A 16,957-nucleotide genomic window follows, 5' to 3' on the forward strand; every position below is an offset into this window, starting at 1 on the left:
AAGTTACTTTTAAAGAATGACCAGGCATCCTCAACTGATGGGATTAGGTCGATATCCTTCCAGGATACCCGGGCCAGGTCGATTAGAAAGGCCTGCTCACAGAAATATTTTAGGGAGCGTTTGACAGTGATGAGGGGTGGTCATTTGACTGCGGATCTGTACCGGATACAGGCAATGAGGCAGGGATCGCTGAGATCCTGGTTGAAGACAGCAGAGGTGTATTTGGAGGGCCAGTTGGTCAGGATGACATCTATGAGGGTGCCCTTGTTTACAGATTTAGGGGTGTACCTGGTGGGTTCCTTGATGATTTGTGTGAGATTGAGGGCATCTAGCTTAGATTGTAGGACTGCCGGGGTGTTAAGCATATCCCAGTTTAGGTCACCTAACAGAACAAGCACTGAAGCTAGATGGGGGGCGATCAATTCACAAATGGTGTCCAGGGGGGTCGGTAGCAGGCGGCAACAGTGAGAGACTTATTTCTGGAGTAATTTTTAAAATTATTAGTTCGAACTGTTTGGGTATGGACCTGGAAAGTATGACATTACTTTGCTGAGATGTGTTATGGCTGAGATCCCGTTACCGGGAGCGATATAACAACAACCAGTGATAGTACAGGGCGCCATATTCAAAAGAACAGAAATCTCATAATTAAAATTCCTCAAACATACATGTATCTTATATTGTTTTCAAGGTAGTCTTGTTGTTAATCACACCACAGTGTCCGATTTCAAATAGCATTTACGGGGAAAGCAACACAAACGATTGTTTGCTCACCAACAACTCACTAAAATGCACAGCCAATTTTACCAGCCAAAGAGAGAGAGAGGAGGAAAAGCACATATAGAGATAAAATTAATCACTAACCTTTGATAATCTTCATCAGATGACACTCATAGGTCTTCATGTTACACAATACATGCATGTTTTGTTTGAGAAATTTCATGTTTATATCAGAAAATCTGAGTTTACATTGGAGCATTACATTCACTAGTTCCAAAAACATCCAGTGATTTTACATAGCCACATCATTCAACAGAAATACTTATCATAAATGTAGATGATAATACAAGTTATACACATGGAATTATAGATATACCTCTCCTTAATGCAACCGGAAAAGAAACCCATGCAATAATCTGAGACGGCACTCAGAGCAAAAGTGAAATTGGCCGCCATGTTGGATTCAACAGAAACCAGAAAATACATGATAAATGTTTCCTTACCTTTGATGAACTTCATCAGAATGCAGTCTTAGGAATCCCAGGTACCCAATAAATGCTTGATATGTTCAATAATGTCCGTTATTTATGTCCAATTAGCTACTTTGGTTAGCGCGTTTGGTAACCAATTCCAAAGTCACAAAGCGCGTTCACTATAACATGACGAAATGTCTAAAAGTTCCGTAACTGTCAGTAGAAACATGTCAAATGATGTATTGAATCAATCTTAACCTCTTCAACCTATGGGGGCGCTATGTCATTATTGGATAAAAAAAACGTGCCCGTTTTAAGCGCAATATTTTGTCACGAAAAGATGCTCGACTATGCATATAATTGGCAGCTCTGGAAAGAAAACACTCTGACATTTCCAAAACTGCAAAGATACTATCTGTGAGTGCCCCAGAACTGATGCAACAGGCGAAACCAAGATGAAACTTCAAACAGGAAATGAGCAGGATTTTTGAGGCTCTGTTTTTCATTGTCTCCTTATATGGCTGTGAAAGCGCCAGGAATGAGCCTGCCCTTTCTATCGTTTCTCCAAGTTGTCTGCAGCATTGTGACGTATTTGTAGGCATATCATTGGAGGATTGGCCATAAGAGACTACATTTACCAGGGGTCCGCCCGGTGTCCTTTGTTGAAATTGTTGCGTAATCTCCAACCTGCTCACATTCATCCATGTGATTGAGACAGAGAGGAGACTTCCAGGAAGGATATATCATGAAGCGATATGTGAAAAACACCTTGAGGATTGATTCTAAACAACGTTTACCATGTTTCAGTCGATATTATGGAGTTAATGTGGAAGAAAGTTTGGCGTTTGGATGAATGAATTTTTTTTTTTTTTGGTAGCCAAACATGACGCAGAAAACGGACCGATTTCTCCTGCAAAAATAATCTTTCAGGAAAACTGAACATTTGCTATCTAACTGAGAGTCTCCTCATTGAAAACATCCAAAGTTCTTCAAAGGTAAATGATTTATTGAATGTTTTTGCTGGTTTTTGTGAAAATGTTGCCTGCTAATGCTAACGCTAAATGCTAATGCTAAATGCTAACGCTAAATGCTTAATGCTAGTTTGCTATGGTTGAGAAGCATATTTTTGAAAATCTGAGATGACAGTGTTGTTAACAAAAGGCTAAGTTTGAGAGCTAGCATATTGATTTCATTTCATTTGCGATTTTCATGAATAGTTAACGTTGCGTTATGGTAATGGGCTTGAGGCTGTAGTAATGATCCCGGATCCGGGTTGGCTCGATGCAAGAAGTTAAGAATGTTGTTTACATACATCTTGAATAACGTTCCAACCGGAGAATTACATTGACTTCAAATGAGCGATGGAACGGAGCTGCCTCTCACGTGAATGTGTGTCGTCACCCCATGGTCACCTCATGACAGTGGTTACTCGTTCCTGTCTCCTTTGGCCCCCCTTCACATTAGAGTCATCAGTTAAAGTTATATTGACTGTTAACATCTAGTGGATGCCATAGGAAGTGAAAACTCATCCATATCTCGCTGTAATTTCAATGGGTGCTTGTTTGTACAAACAGGAAGTGGATCTTCTCAGGTTTTTGCCTGCCATATGAGTTCTGTTATACTCACAGACATAATTCAAACAGTTTTAGAAACTGCCAAGTGTTTTCTATCCAATACTAATAATAATATGCATATATTAGCAACTATGACTGAAGGGCAGGCCGTTTACTCTGGGCACCTTTTCATCCAAGCTACTCAATACTGCCCCTGCAGCCATAAAAAGGTAACCCCTTTTATGGGTAGTCACAAAACTATCTTCATACTTCCATCATATACAAAGAAACGGTACCAGTTACTTTCAGATGAGTCCTATGGCATTTTTGGGGGTCTTAGGTCAAAATGGAGAACACAATCGTGTTTGTGAGAATCTCCCTTTTCCACAATGGGGTCACATTAGTTTGTAGCCCAACCAGTTCGGACGCTACAAATGCCTGTATCTTTGTAGTGACTGTGTGTATTGCTACATTTTCCAAATTGTAATAAATACATTTACCATGCTCAAAGGAATGTTCAATGTCTGCTTTTTATTGTTACCCATTTACCAATAATTGCCCTTCTTTGCAAGGCATTGGAAAACCTCCCTGGTGGTTGAACCTGTGTTTGAAATAAATTTGACAGATAATTGTATTTCTTGGGCACAGGGATGAGGTAGTTATTGAAGCACATTTTTACACCTGATCTTTTTTGGGCTTGATATAAAGTGGTTAAATACTTATTGACTCAAGACATTTAATCTTTTAATTTTTAATTCATTTCTAAACATTTCTAAAACCATAATTCCACTTTGACATTATATAGGCCAGTGACAAAAAAATAATCAGTTTAAAATTCAGGCTGTAACACAACACAATATGGAAAAAGTCAAGGGGTCTGAATACTTTACGGAGGCACTGTATAAAACACAGGATATCAAGTTTTTGACAGCACTGGGCCTTTAATCCCCCTATGCTCCTTTGAGACCCCTCTTTTAAAATCACAGATCTCCTCTAGTTATGTCAGCCAACATAAAGGGCAACTGAGGATTTTTATAAATGATATTTTATGCAGGATGGGATATTAACTGATTAATTCATTCAGGAATCACACCTGTGTGGCAACACCTGCTTTCAATGTACATTATATATACAAAAGTATGTGGACGCCCCTGCAAATTAGTGGATTTGGTTATTTCAGCCACACCAGTTGCTGACAGGTGTATAAAATTGAGCACACCGCCATGAAATCTCCATAGACAAACATTGGCAGTAGAATGGCCTTACTGAAGAGCTCAGTGACTTTCAACGTGGCTCCGTCATAGGATCACAGAGTGCTGAAGCGCATAGCGTGTAAACATTGTCGGTCCTCGGTTGCAACACTCACTACTACCAAGTTCCAAACTGCCTCTGGAAGCAACGTCAGCACAAGAACTGTTCTTCGGGAGCTTTATGAAATGGGTTTCAATGACTGAGCAGCCGCAAACAAGCCTAAGAACACCATGCGCAATGCCAAGCGTTTGCTGGAGTGGTGTAAAGCTCACCACCATTGGACTCTGGTGTGATGAATCACGCTTCACCATCGGGCAATCGGGCAATCCGACGGCCGAATCTGGGTTTGGCGGATGCCAGGAAAACGCTACATGCCCAAATGCATGGTGCCAACTGTAAAGTGTGCTGGTGGAGGAATTATGGTCTGGGGCTGTTTTTATGGTTTGGGCTAGCCCCCTTAGTTCCAGTGAAGGGATAGATTTTTCTGGGCTTACAACTTCGTGGCAACAGTTTGGGGAAGGCCCTTTCCTGTTTCATTATGACAATGCCCCTGTACAGAAAGCGAGGTCCATACAGAAATGTTTGTCAAGATCGGTGTGGAAGATCTTGACTGGTCTGCCCAAAGCCCTTACCTCAACCGCAACGAAACACCTTTGGGATTAATTGGAAGGCCAACTGCGAGCTCGGCGTAATTGCCAACTATCAGTGCCTGACCTCACTAATGCTCTTGTGGCTCTTCCCAGAAGAGTGGAGGCTGTTATAGCAGCAATGTTCCAACATCTAGTGGAAAGCCTTCCCAGAAGAGTGGAGGCTGTTATAGCAGCAATGTTCCAACATCTAGTGGAAAGCCTTCCCAGAAGAGTGGAGGCTGTTATAGCAGCAATATTCCAACATCTACTGGAAAGCCTTCCCAGAAGAGTGGAGGTTGTTATAGCAGCAGTGTTCCAACATCTAGTGGAAAGCCTTCCCAGAAGAGTGGAGGATGTTATAGCAGCAATGTTCCAACATCTAGTGGAAAGCCTTCCCAGAAGAGTGGAGGCTGTTATAGCAGAAATGCGCATTGTCGGATCTGAGTCCTCAGATGGATGCGCTGGAGCACCAGTGGCCTCGGACCCTCCTTTACGCGTTTTCCCCTGTGGACAGATTCAGCCCATGCTGGACAGGGTGTGTCGGGAGGGCTTGTCGTTGATCGTTGTTGGCCCAAAAGACCTTGGCTGGTGGAGATTACTCGCCTTTTAGGCAGGGACCAATGGCAAGGTGCAAGGGCAGGTCTGGCATCCGCAGCTGGAGATTTAGAATATGTGTGCTTTTTAAAAGTTGTGCACCATCTCAGGCTTCTTTTCTGTTTCTATTGTGCCCACTTGGGACTTGGCTTTGGTTTTTTCATGTCAGGTGTGAGGCCCACTTTTGAACCGATGGAGTCTGGGAATCTGAAGATCCTCTCCTACAAGACCGCCTTGCTCCTGGCTTTGGCATCGGCTCAACACGTGTTATCTTTTCACCCCTCCTGTGTGAAGTTGGCAACTCTAATGTAACTTTGTGCCCCTAAAGTCATGACTCTGTTCTAGCTTTTTAGATTTTTCCTTTTTTGCCTCCTCCCTTTGCTTCTGAGGAGCAACGGTTTTATGCCCTGTGCCGGTATGAAGGTTATGCATGTACATTGAGCAGACCAGGGGTGTCCGTTTGTGTGACCAACTTTTTGTCTGTTTTGCTAGTCCGACTTCTATTTCTCTGGCATATGACAGCAAAAGGAAGGAATTACCTAACGGTGTTATCGCCCAATCCACCAGTGGTTTGGCGGCGTCTTGGGCATTTTCAAAGGGTTGCCTATGGGGGATAAGTTGGGCATCACCACACATTTTTGTGAGGTTTTATTGCTTGGATGTCACTAACCCCAGTGTAGCCAACAGTTTGCTTATGGCTGGGGTAGGAGAGGGTTCTTAGGCAGTGCACAGATTGCGCAGGTTTTCATGTGAATTGGTGTCCTCTGGGGTCAGCTTGGGGCGTGATTTCATATCCCCATGGACTGTGTTGTACCAAGTTGACAGACTGAAAAGGAATATACAGTTATGACTATAACTGCTATTCCCTGAAGTAAGACTGTTTGGCCCCGCTCGGCCCAGTTCGGGGCTTGTGAATATCGGTACAAATTGAAGGACATAATCCGTACCTACAGGTTTATGACCTGTAGAAGGTGGGGCTTCCGGTAAGGCACGGTGTTCATTGGCCTTATCAGGTGTGATTCTAACCTCATTTCCCCCCTGGGAACAGTAGTTAGTCATAACTGTACGTTCTCCAGAAATTCTTTCACTTTGGAATTTGCTGAACGGGATCTCTCTAGATCGCTGAAGGGTCAGCTGGGACTAGCTAGCGTAACACAAAAGGCCACATTCCAACAAGACTGGGAAATCCCCCTTGCTTTTGACTCTTGACGGTGACAAGCTGTGCTCCATATTAAGGCAGACTCTCCTGAACTCGCCCTCACCCCGGTGGCTTGATGACGCTACACAAGTTTCCCCTCTGTCCCTGGAGAGATGCTTGGGCTCAAGTAGAACACCCACTCACAAAGCTCCACTATCTCCCCGGCGACTCGGAGGGACCATGATTGGTGCTGCTGGATTTGAATCAATTCTCTCCCTGTCCTTCTCTTTTCTTTGAGACAGAGTAGCTTCATTTTCTTTCCTTCTCGCTCCTTGTCTTGACTCTCATATGTGACCCATTTCAAGAAGCTAGGCTTATGCCACACAACATTACTACACAGGAGAGGCATTAGAATTATTATATTTAAAAACAAATCTATATGCCTTCTGGAACATGTGAACTTTTTCATGTGCCTTAATAACTTGTATGCGATCTTGAAACTTGTATGCGATCTATAAATTACGAGCCTAGTTGGTTTAGTTAGGGAACCTTCCCTCTACCCATGCGTTGCTGAGATAATGGATAGGCTCGACATCCTGAGATGACTTTGGATTGGTTTGCCATGTAGTTGCTCAGTATGAGTAGATGATCCTTGTGACTGAAGCTTTTTTTAACGATATCATGGAGAACTGAAAAAGTATTGCTTCTGCTCTCAACATTGCTGTCCTGAATTTAGCAGGCGCTATCAACAAAAATTTGTGATGGAATACTTTCTGGGGGACAATTGTGCAAACTGACTCTCTCTGACTTAGATGATGAGGAAATCCCTGATGTAGGTAAAACATTTCTGTTGAACCAGACTGTTATGCTGGTGAATGAGGACCCAAAAGCGACTTAACGAAAACAGAGTCTTTATTCCAGTTTAAGACAAAAGAGATAATCCTGGATATTATCAAGGTGAAAACAAAACAGGAAAACTGAAATCCACTCGTCAGTAGAGAGGAATGACTGGAGACTCGACCACAGACTGCAGGTTGTTTCGGGAAGGCACCGGCCGTAGCTGACACTGACACCTGCTCACACGCAGCATCTGAAGAAGGTAAAACACGACAGGGCGTAACAAGGACACAGAACAGCGAACATCATACAAGGATCCGACAAGGACAGAAGCGGAAAACAGAGGGAGAAATAGGGGCTCTAATCAGAGGGCAAAATAGGGGACAGGTGTGAAAAGAGTAAATGAGGTAGTTAGGAGAATGAGGAACAGCTGGGAGCAGGAACGGAACGATAGAGAGAGAGAGCGAGAGAGGGAGAGAGGGAGGAGGAGAGAGGGATAGAAAGAGGGAAAGAACCTAATAAGACCAGCAGAGGGAAACGAATAGAAGGGAAGCACAGAGACAAGACATGATAACCAATGACAAAACATGCCACAGACATTGTAGAGTCTTCTGATAACAGTGATGGGGAAGAAACAGTGCTCAACAGACGACTGAGTTTTGAATTCAGTCGGTTGCCTAGGTAAGAGAATGTTTGCAAATGGAGAGGGAGTTGTAAAGAGAACACAGAAGGCTGTTGTATAAAATACCTGTCTTTGAATTATATCTTCAAACTAAGGGCAACCATGGGACTAATAGCAATATAAAACGTTTAAAACATACGGGGTCTGTAAAATGTATATAGGTTCAGAACTTTTGTGAAATAGCACAGTTTCAAATAGAAATCAAACTGGATGGACATCAGAAATAGAGGAAGGACTAAAAACAAACCAGAAATAACTATTGTAAAATAGACTGTGTATAAGATGTATAAATTGAAGGTAAAAGCCGAAGTCTTTATTAGTTTACTCCAATTGGGTGATAAGTGGTAGGGTTTGCGGGGAATAATAATAAAGGTATATTATTTTTAAAGTATGTATGTCTATATAGGTATATGTATGTATGTGTAAAGGTTTTCCTCCTCTTCCTCTGAAGTGGTGTAGCAAGGATCGAACCAAGATGCGGCGTGGTAAGTGTCCATGGTTTTTAATATGAGAAAACTCAACATAAACACAAATACAAAACACAAAACGTGAACAAGACCGAAACAGTACCGTGTGGCGAACAAACACAGACATGGAAACAATCACCCACAAAACAACAGTGAAACCCAGGCTACCTAAGTATGATTCTCAATCAGAGACAACTAACGACACCTGCCTCTGATTGAGAACCATACTAGGCCGAACACAGAAAACTAATCTAGAAACACAAAACATAGAATGCCCACCCAACTCACATCCTGACCAACTAAAACAAACAAATAACACAAGAACTATGGTCTGAACGTGACAGTACCACCCCCCCCCCTCCAAGGTGCGGACTCCGGCCACAAAAAAACCTGAACCTATGGGGGAGGGTCTGGGTGGGCATCTGTCCGCGGTGGCAGCTCTGGCCCTGGACGTGGACTCCACTTCACCATAGTCTTAGTCCGCCTCTGTGGCCTCCTAGGAACGGACCTTTGCCACCGACCCTGACCTGGGAACCCTAATAAATAGGCCCACAGGACTGAGGGACACCTCTGGACTTAACAAATTCCTCTGGACTGAGGTGCAGCTCAGGACTGAGGGGTAGCTCAGGACTGAGAGGTAGCTCAGGCTGGTTGGCGGCTCTGGTAGCTCCTGGCTGACTGGCGGCCCTAGCAGATCATGACTGACTGGCGGCTCTAGCAGATCCTTGCTGACTGGTGGCTCTGGCAGCTCCTAGCTGGCTGATGGCTCTGGCAGCTCCTGGCTGACTGGCGGCTCTGGCGGCTCCAAGCTGCCTGGCGGATCTGGCGGCTCTGGCGGCACCATGCTGACTGGCGGCTCATGACAGACTGGCGGCTCTGGCGGCTCATGACAGACTGGCGGCTCTGGCGGCTCAGGACAGACTGGCGGCTCTGGCGGCTTAGGACAGACTGGCGGCTCTGACGGCTCAGGACAGACGGGAGACTCTAGCGGCTCTGGACAGATGGGAGACTCTAGCAGCTCTGGACAGGCAGGAGACTAGCAGCTCTGGAGAGACGGGAGACTCTAGCAGCTCTGGAGAGATGGGAGACTCTAGCAGCTCTGGAGAGACGGGAGAATCTGGCGGCGCTGGAGAGGAGGAAGGCTCTAGCAGCGCTGGACAGGCGGGAGCATCTATAGACAATGGATGGAGAGACAGCCTGGTGCGGGGGGCTGCCACCGGAGGGCTGGTGCGTGGAGGTGGCACTGGATAGACCAGAGCGTGCAGGTGCACTGGAGCTCTTGAGCACCGAGCCTGCCCAACCTTACCTGGCTCGATGCCCACTCTAGCCCGGCCGATACGAGGAGCTGGAATGTACCGCACCGGGTTCTGCACCCGCACTGGAATCAACGTGCGCTCCACAACATAACACGGTGCCTGCCCGGTCCCTCTCACTCTCCGGTAAGCACAGTAAGTTGGCACAGGTCTCTTACCTGGCTTAGCCACACTCCCTGTGCCCCCCCTCCCAATACATTTTTGGGGCTGCCTCTCGAGCTTCCTTGCCAGTCGCGTTCCCTCGTATCGTTGGCTCCTCTCTCCAGCTGCCTCTGCTCTCATAATAATGCATTTTATTTTGTAAAGTGGTTTCCTTCATCAAACACAACTACATTTTCAGTCACCTCCTTGTCTGAAGGACAAGTGGATAAACAGGTTAACCAGTTGCGACGAGCAAACCCGTATCCGGGAGCGTAATCATAGCCTCAAATGCATTAGCATAACGCAACTGACATAAATACCCCTAGAAACTTTTCCTATTCATGAAAATTGCTAATGAAATGAAATAAATATATTCAAACACAAGCTTAGCCTTTTGTTAACAACACTGTCATCTCAGATTTTCAAAATATGCGTTACAGCCAACGCTAGACAAGCATTTGTGTAAGTTTATCATGGCATAATGCTATGCTAGGCTCTGTTGGCAGCAGGCAACATTTTAACAAAAATAAGAAGAGCAACCAAATTAAATCATTTACCTTTGAAGAACTTCAGATGCTTTCACTCAGGAGACTCCCAGTTAGATAGCAAATGTTCCTTTTTTCCCAAAATATTATTTTTGTAGGCAAAAAAGCTCCCGTTTCTTCACTATGCTTGGCTGAGAAATCGACCGAAAAATGCTACAACTATAACGCCAAACTTTTTTCAAAATTAGCTACATAATAACGACAGAAACATGGCAAACGTTGTTTAGGATCCATCCTCAAGGTGTTTTTAACAACTATATTCGATAATATATCCGTTGAGGCAGTTGGTTTCTGATAAGAAGCGATTGGAAAAATGGCTACCTCAGTAATTTACGCAAGGTTTTCTGCGAGAGACACCATGTGACCACATGCCATATATGGTCCCTTACAGCCATTCTTTAAGGGAAATGCCTAAAAAGACGTCACAATGCTGTAGACACCTTGGGGAAAACGTGGAAAACGTAAGCTCATTTGAAGCTCATTCACAGCCATATAAGGAGTCATTGGCATGAGGCGGTTGAAAAAAATGTGGCACATCCTGGTTTGATTTTTACCTGGGTTTTGCCTGTAACATCAGTTCTGTGGCACTTACAGACAATATCTTTGCAGTTTTGGAAACGTCAGAGTGTCTTCTTTCCAAAGCTGTCAATTATATGCATAGTCGAGCATCTTTTCGTGACAAAATATCTTGTTAAAACGGGAACGTTTTTCATCCAAAAATGTAAATATCGGCCCCTAAATCCAACTGGTTAATGTCATAAGTCTTATGGTATGTAGGCCTACATTGAACACCTCACATTGGCTGCTATTCTGCAGTTGAGCAACAATGGGAAAGTAATTCTGCTTTGAAGGTTGATAAACTTGCAACCAATGTTCCCTTTCAGATTTGCAGAGCACAAACTTGAATGCTGTAAAAATTCTGTGCAACTTCCAGCGGAAGATTACGATGAACACCAAGGCTGTACCCGCGTTAAGTTAAAGTTTTAACAGTGGCCAAGTAGACTACTGTGACCATTTGATCATAATGTAGGTCTACCAGAATGGCCTACCATCAAAAACAACGGAGGAAATGCATCCCATAACATTTTAACATGGAAATAGCTGTTCTATCATTCAGCGTGTATGATATACCATATTCTAGCTCACAATTTCAAATTTTGCTACATAAGACCGAATCGAGGAGGTGGGTCACATATTTGCCTCTTTCTCTCCCTTCCACTTTCTCAACCTCTCAACCTCTGCTTATTTTTCCTTCCTTTCTTTCCACTTTCTCAACCTCTCAACCTTGCTTATTTTTCTTTCCTTTCTTTCTCTCTTTGCCTCTCTTTCTTTAATTTCCCATCCATCTCTCTTTACCTCTCTGTTTCTCCTTTCTCTTTTTCTCCACATCTCTTCCTTTCCTTTCCTTCGCTCTTTGCCTCTCACCGTCAGTAAACTGGGTAAACTCAACTGCGGTCCAAGTCCCAGACTTCCCTCCAACTCACCCATAATGCACTCCTGTGTTCTGTCTCTGCATGGAGACATGCTGCGGCGCCTTTGGAACTACTATGACCCATGCGGCTGTGACCATGACAGTCATGGGGCATGTCATTGGCCTAGTTGAGTTACACAGTAGATTAGCTAGAGTAGGGCCACACATGACTCCTATGATTGTGCGTCATATAACCACTCCACACAAACATGTTTTGTCTGAAGGGTTCTTATTTGACCTTATTTCTGCCACAGGCCACGAAGTGAAGCTAGCTTTGTTGATACTGTATGTGCAATATCTAACAACTGTGTACCTGAATATTAATGATCACATCAGGGGGCCCTATTTTGAAAATGCTACAAAGTGGCGGTGTTACTGCCCCAAAAAAACTGCATTTGTATTGGGTATAAAACCTTAAACAAGCTAACTCTGAGTCACTGTAGCGAATACTAGTAGCTGTTAATGGATAAACAGATGGACAAGGGCATGGTACAGTATGACTACTAAGTCATATGGCTTAGGTCTGGAGACATCATGATGAAGTAAATCCCACATGGCTCTGGTCATAAGTATTGAGGTTGGCTAATTCAAATTCCCACTACAGAACAGTGCAAAGAGTAGGTCACTGTGAACATCACACCCTCAAGATTGCCTTGAACTTATTCCTACAAGTTATAGATAGTGATATATCAGCAGTGTGACTAATATGAAGTGGGTTCTACTGTAATTACAGCTAACTTAGACCGGAATGACATAGATAGCATCACTGTAACGTTGACAGATAGAGCTGACTTATGACTTTGCCATAGATGCTGATAACGATCTATTTAGATATGGTGAATCCCCCAATGGGAAGACTTGATAGAATTATAGGTAATCCTTCAAAATATGCACAATGATATTTCTCCATTATTTATTATCTGGAGTTGACTAGGGTAGGACACACATACTGTTATTCTCCAAATATGTCTGTAATGTAGCAAGGCCCCTTTAAGAATGTCACATTCAGTATCCCTGAGTGAGAGTTAACAAAATCTTGCCTCATTTTCTATGTTGTATAAACTATTGTAATCGAATTACATTGTAGTTAATGATATGCTAACATGTTGGAATGCTTAAATGAATGACCGAAGTAGGGTGCTGCTTGTAGTCAGTAAGAGGGGTTTTGTATGCATACTGCACATGTGTGCATGTCATTGCTAATCAACTACATGTGTTCGGGCAGAGCTGGCAATAGAACTGGGCTTTCTGTGCATGGTTGGCAATAGAACTGTGCTTTCTGTGCATGGCTGGCAATAGAACTGGGCTTTCTGTGCATGGTTGGCAATAGAACTGGGCTTTCTGTGCATGGCTGGCAATAGAACTGGGCTTTCTGTGCATGGTTGGCAATAGAACTGGGCTTGAGAAAGCTTCATTAACTGACTTTGTCCAGGTTGTTGGGTAAAAGTGTATTTTCTGTGTGTGAGTGTGTGCGTATTTCATTGTGTGTACGTGTTTCAGAGAATGTGTATGTGTCTGTGTCTTTGTCTGCAAAGGAATTGGTTTCAGTGAGGAAGGTGAGTCCGGGGCCTAAAGTGTCTCCAGACATGTGGCTACAAGAGGAGCCTGGCTGGATCAATGGCCTCTCTGTTTCCCTCCTCTCCCTTCTCTCCTCCTTTCTCCAGCCACCCCACAATCCCCTGCTCATGAAGTTCAATGTTTTCCTGACTCCTCGGCAACCTAACCACCGACACCCGCCCTGCTTTACACCCCGTCTCCTTCTTAAGCTAGAATAAAACAAAACTTAACTGGTTAGCCAGTGGTTACACGTATGGACGGCTGATAGGGAGGATGCAGGGTCAAGTCTTCAGTTGTGTTGTATTTTTGTTTTCTGAATTGTATCTTGTCATTTGCAATTGTGAGGTTTTCTTTATTGGCACCGTCAATAAAATGAATATGCTATGTGCACAATATTATTTGATGTGGGGGTAGATAGAATTCTCGTTAGACTTTAGAATAAAAATCCTTGCTAGTTGTCGTGGTTGGGGAGCACATTTGTGTTCAGGATTTCTAGGTGGAATAGAGGAATTGGAAACAACTTTGTACAACAACAGCTAACACAGCAATGAAAAGAACAGCATAACATGGCACCTCACATTATAGGTCATGACTGAAGCATGATATACTGTCTACAGTACCCATAATGCTCTGTAACCATTTCTGGTTTTATCTTACTATTTAGCACAATCAACCTCTCATCTCTCACATCAAGTGTTATTGAACTGTGAAACAGTGACCAACTCGGTCCCGCTTTAAATGATGTGCAGATTATGATGGATTTGCAAAATTGTACGTGTTATATTACTCCAAAACATTTCTAGGATGGCCCGGCTTCTTTACCTCTTGGGTGACATAGTCAATATTGGACCTGACCTCAACGTTCCCCAAAATGTTGTTCTTTGGGATAACACACTCTAAAGTGCGGTCATGCACAGCAAAACAACTTTAGTAGGTCCTTTTAAATCAGTTTTAATTTAATTAGATTTTCTGTTTTCACAACAATGCTTAATCCACATCATTGGATGACTTTTGAGGTCTGTGAAAAATCAAATAAATGTAGATTTTTGAGTGTAGTTGTCCTTGAATTCAGTGCACTGCCCACGCTGTTTTTTGGTTAGAGGGTTTTCTGTGGCTGCCAATGGAATGGATGGAGTAAAAGACCAATGGAATGGATGGAGTAAAAGACCAATGGAATGGATGGAGTAAAAGACCAATGGAATGGATGGAGTAAAAGACCAATGGAATGGATGGAGTAAAAGACCAATGGAATGGATGGAGTAAAAGACCAATGGAATGGATGGAGTAAAAGACCAATGGAATGGATGGAGTAAAAGACCAATGGAATGGATGGAGTAAAAGACCAGCGGCACTGTATTATTCAGAGCCCCATGATATGACACCATGTATACATTAAAAGACCAATGGAATGGATGGACTAAAAGACCATGTATACATTCTAAAAGACTCAATGAGTAATGGACACCATGTATACATTCCAAGAATGGATGGAGTAAAACACCATGAATACATTCTAAAAGACTCTAATGAGTACTAAAACACCATGAATACATTCTAAAGACTCTACTGAGTACTCCTACACCATGTATACATTCTAAGACTCTATGGAGTACCCCACACATGTATTATTCACAGACTCTACTGAGTACTGACACCATGTATACATTCTACAGACTCTACTGAGTACTCCCTACACCATGTATACATTCTACAGACTCTACTGAGTACTCCCTACACCATGTATACATTCTACAGACTCTACTGAGTACTCCCTACACCATGTATACATTCTACAGACTCTACTGAGTACTCCCTACACCATGTATACATTCTACAGACTCTACTGAGTACTCCCTACACCATGTATACATTCTACAGACTCTACTGAGTACTCCCTACACCATGTATACATTCTACAGACTCTACTGAGTACTCCCTACAATAGTTTTTGCTCTATAAGCCCATATGTTTTTCATATACAGTGATTCTCAGTGATTCGCATTGGGGGCATATGACTTTGAAAACGTGTTTTAAAACCCACATTTAATACAAATGTCACTTAAATATAAACAAATATGAATAATTGATCAAGTTTAGAAAAGTATTTTTCACATATCATTAATAAATACAGGTTATTGACACTTTCATGCTGTTACGTGGGGACTTTTATTTGAAAAAGAACAGAAATTCCGTGACCCGGTAGTACTTTGTTAGTGTTGCTGATCATGGAATGAGTTCGCAAATGAAATGCCCAATTATTGTGCCACAGGACAGCAAAAAACATGTAAGTTAACCTTTACTTATTGTCAATTAAATTAGTTTGTAGTAGTTAAGTGTTGACTTAGATTACATACTGTAGCTACCTCAGTTGTTATTACAAATAATTTGGATGACTTCACAGCAATTGGTAGCTAGCTGAAATAAAAAATCCCCTTAGATAGCACAGCAATGCCCTTATCCATATGGTGTGACAAAGGCCTTTCCTAACAGAACAGCTAACTTTTTGTTGTTACTTTCAAAAGATGCTTAAAATTATAAAAAGACAAAAATGTAATTGTGATTGTGTTGAATTGTTTTGGGGGAATAAAGATAGACATTGTTTTAAAAAGGTAGAGGTAATACTTAATTCACTACTGTGTAGATGGCTTAAGTTACCCTGTCCCTCAGCATGTTTTCAACACTGTAATGTTTATATTCATTTTGATTACACTCATTCCTCGGAGTGTTCTTCATGCATGGACAAAAACTCTCAAATAAATGACAAAAATAATCACTGACTTGGTCCTAATTTAAAAAAAGAGAGTGTCTTAGGTGGTTTCATCATGTCCTCCTCCTATGTCATTTTGTCTTTCTATTTCTCAGATTCATTCCTTCCTCCTTCAATTCATAGGAATGTTGTGTTACATGTCTCTACCCTCAGCCACAAACAAGCTCGTCCTTCACAAAGTGACGGGAAACGTGCTATCTCCCTCGTCCCTATGATTGCAGGGGCCCACACTAAAGTCTCTCTCTTGCTCTCTCTCTGAGCGGGCGATGAGTTGAATTAGTCATAATTAAAGTGGTGACTTTGAGTGTGCAAAGGGGGGGCCTAATAGCCTGCTGGTATTGTTGGGCCTTGCATATTTCAGACTCTGGTGTGTGTTTGTGCATGTGTGTGCGTGTGTAGTGTACTGTATGTGAAAGTATATGTATTATACACGTGTGTGTTTGGGGAGACTGTTTGAAAGTGTGTGTACATAGTATGTGTGCATTATATACTGTATATGTGAAAGGTCTTTCAGAATGTTCTTTACATGGTAGCAGCATGCTTACAGCTCCCACTGTGATGACTCTTAGACATACTCTAGCTCAGTGATTTCAAGGTCCAAGGTTAAAGTGGCTTGACCTTTAAACAGATGGTCACTAGGAAAGTGTTGAAGTACATGGACCCTATTGTCAATAACAATATTAGCCAGTATTCAAGGAATTGCCGATAGAGTCATAACAGTGGGAGCTGTAAGAATGCTGCTAACATGTAAATATTATTCTAAAAGCCCATTCACACATATATAATGCATACAAACAAAATACACACACTTTCCAACAG

The sequence above is a fragment of the Oncorhynchus gorbuscha genome, linkage group LGY, assembly GCF_021184085.1.
Source record: "Oncorhynchus gorbuscha isolate QuinsamMale2020 ecotype Even-year linkage group LGY, OgorEven_v1.0, whole genome shotgun sequence".
NCBI classification, from domain to species: Eukaryota; Metazoa; Chordata; class Actinopteri; order Salmoniformes; family Salmonidae; genus Oncorhynchus; species Oncorhynchus gorbuscha.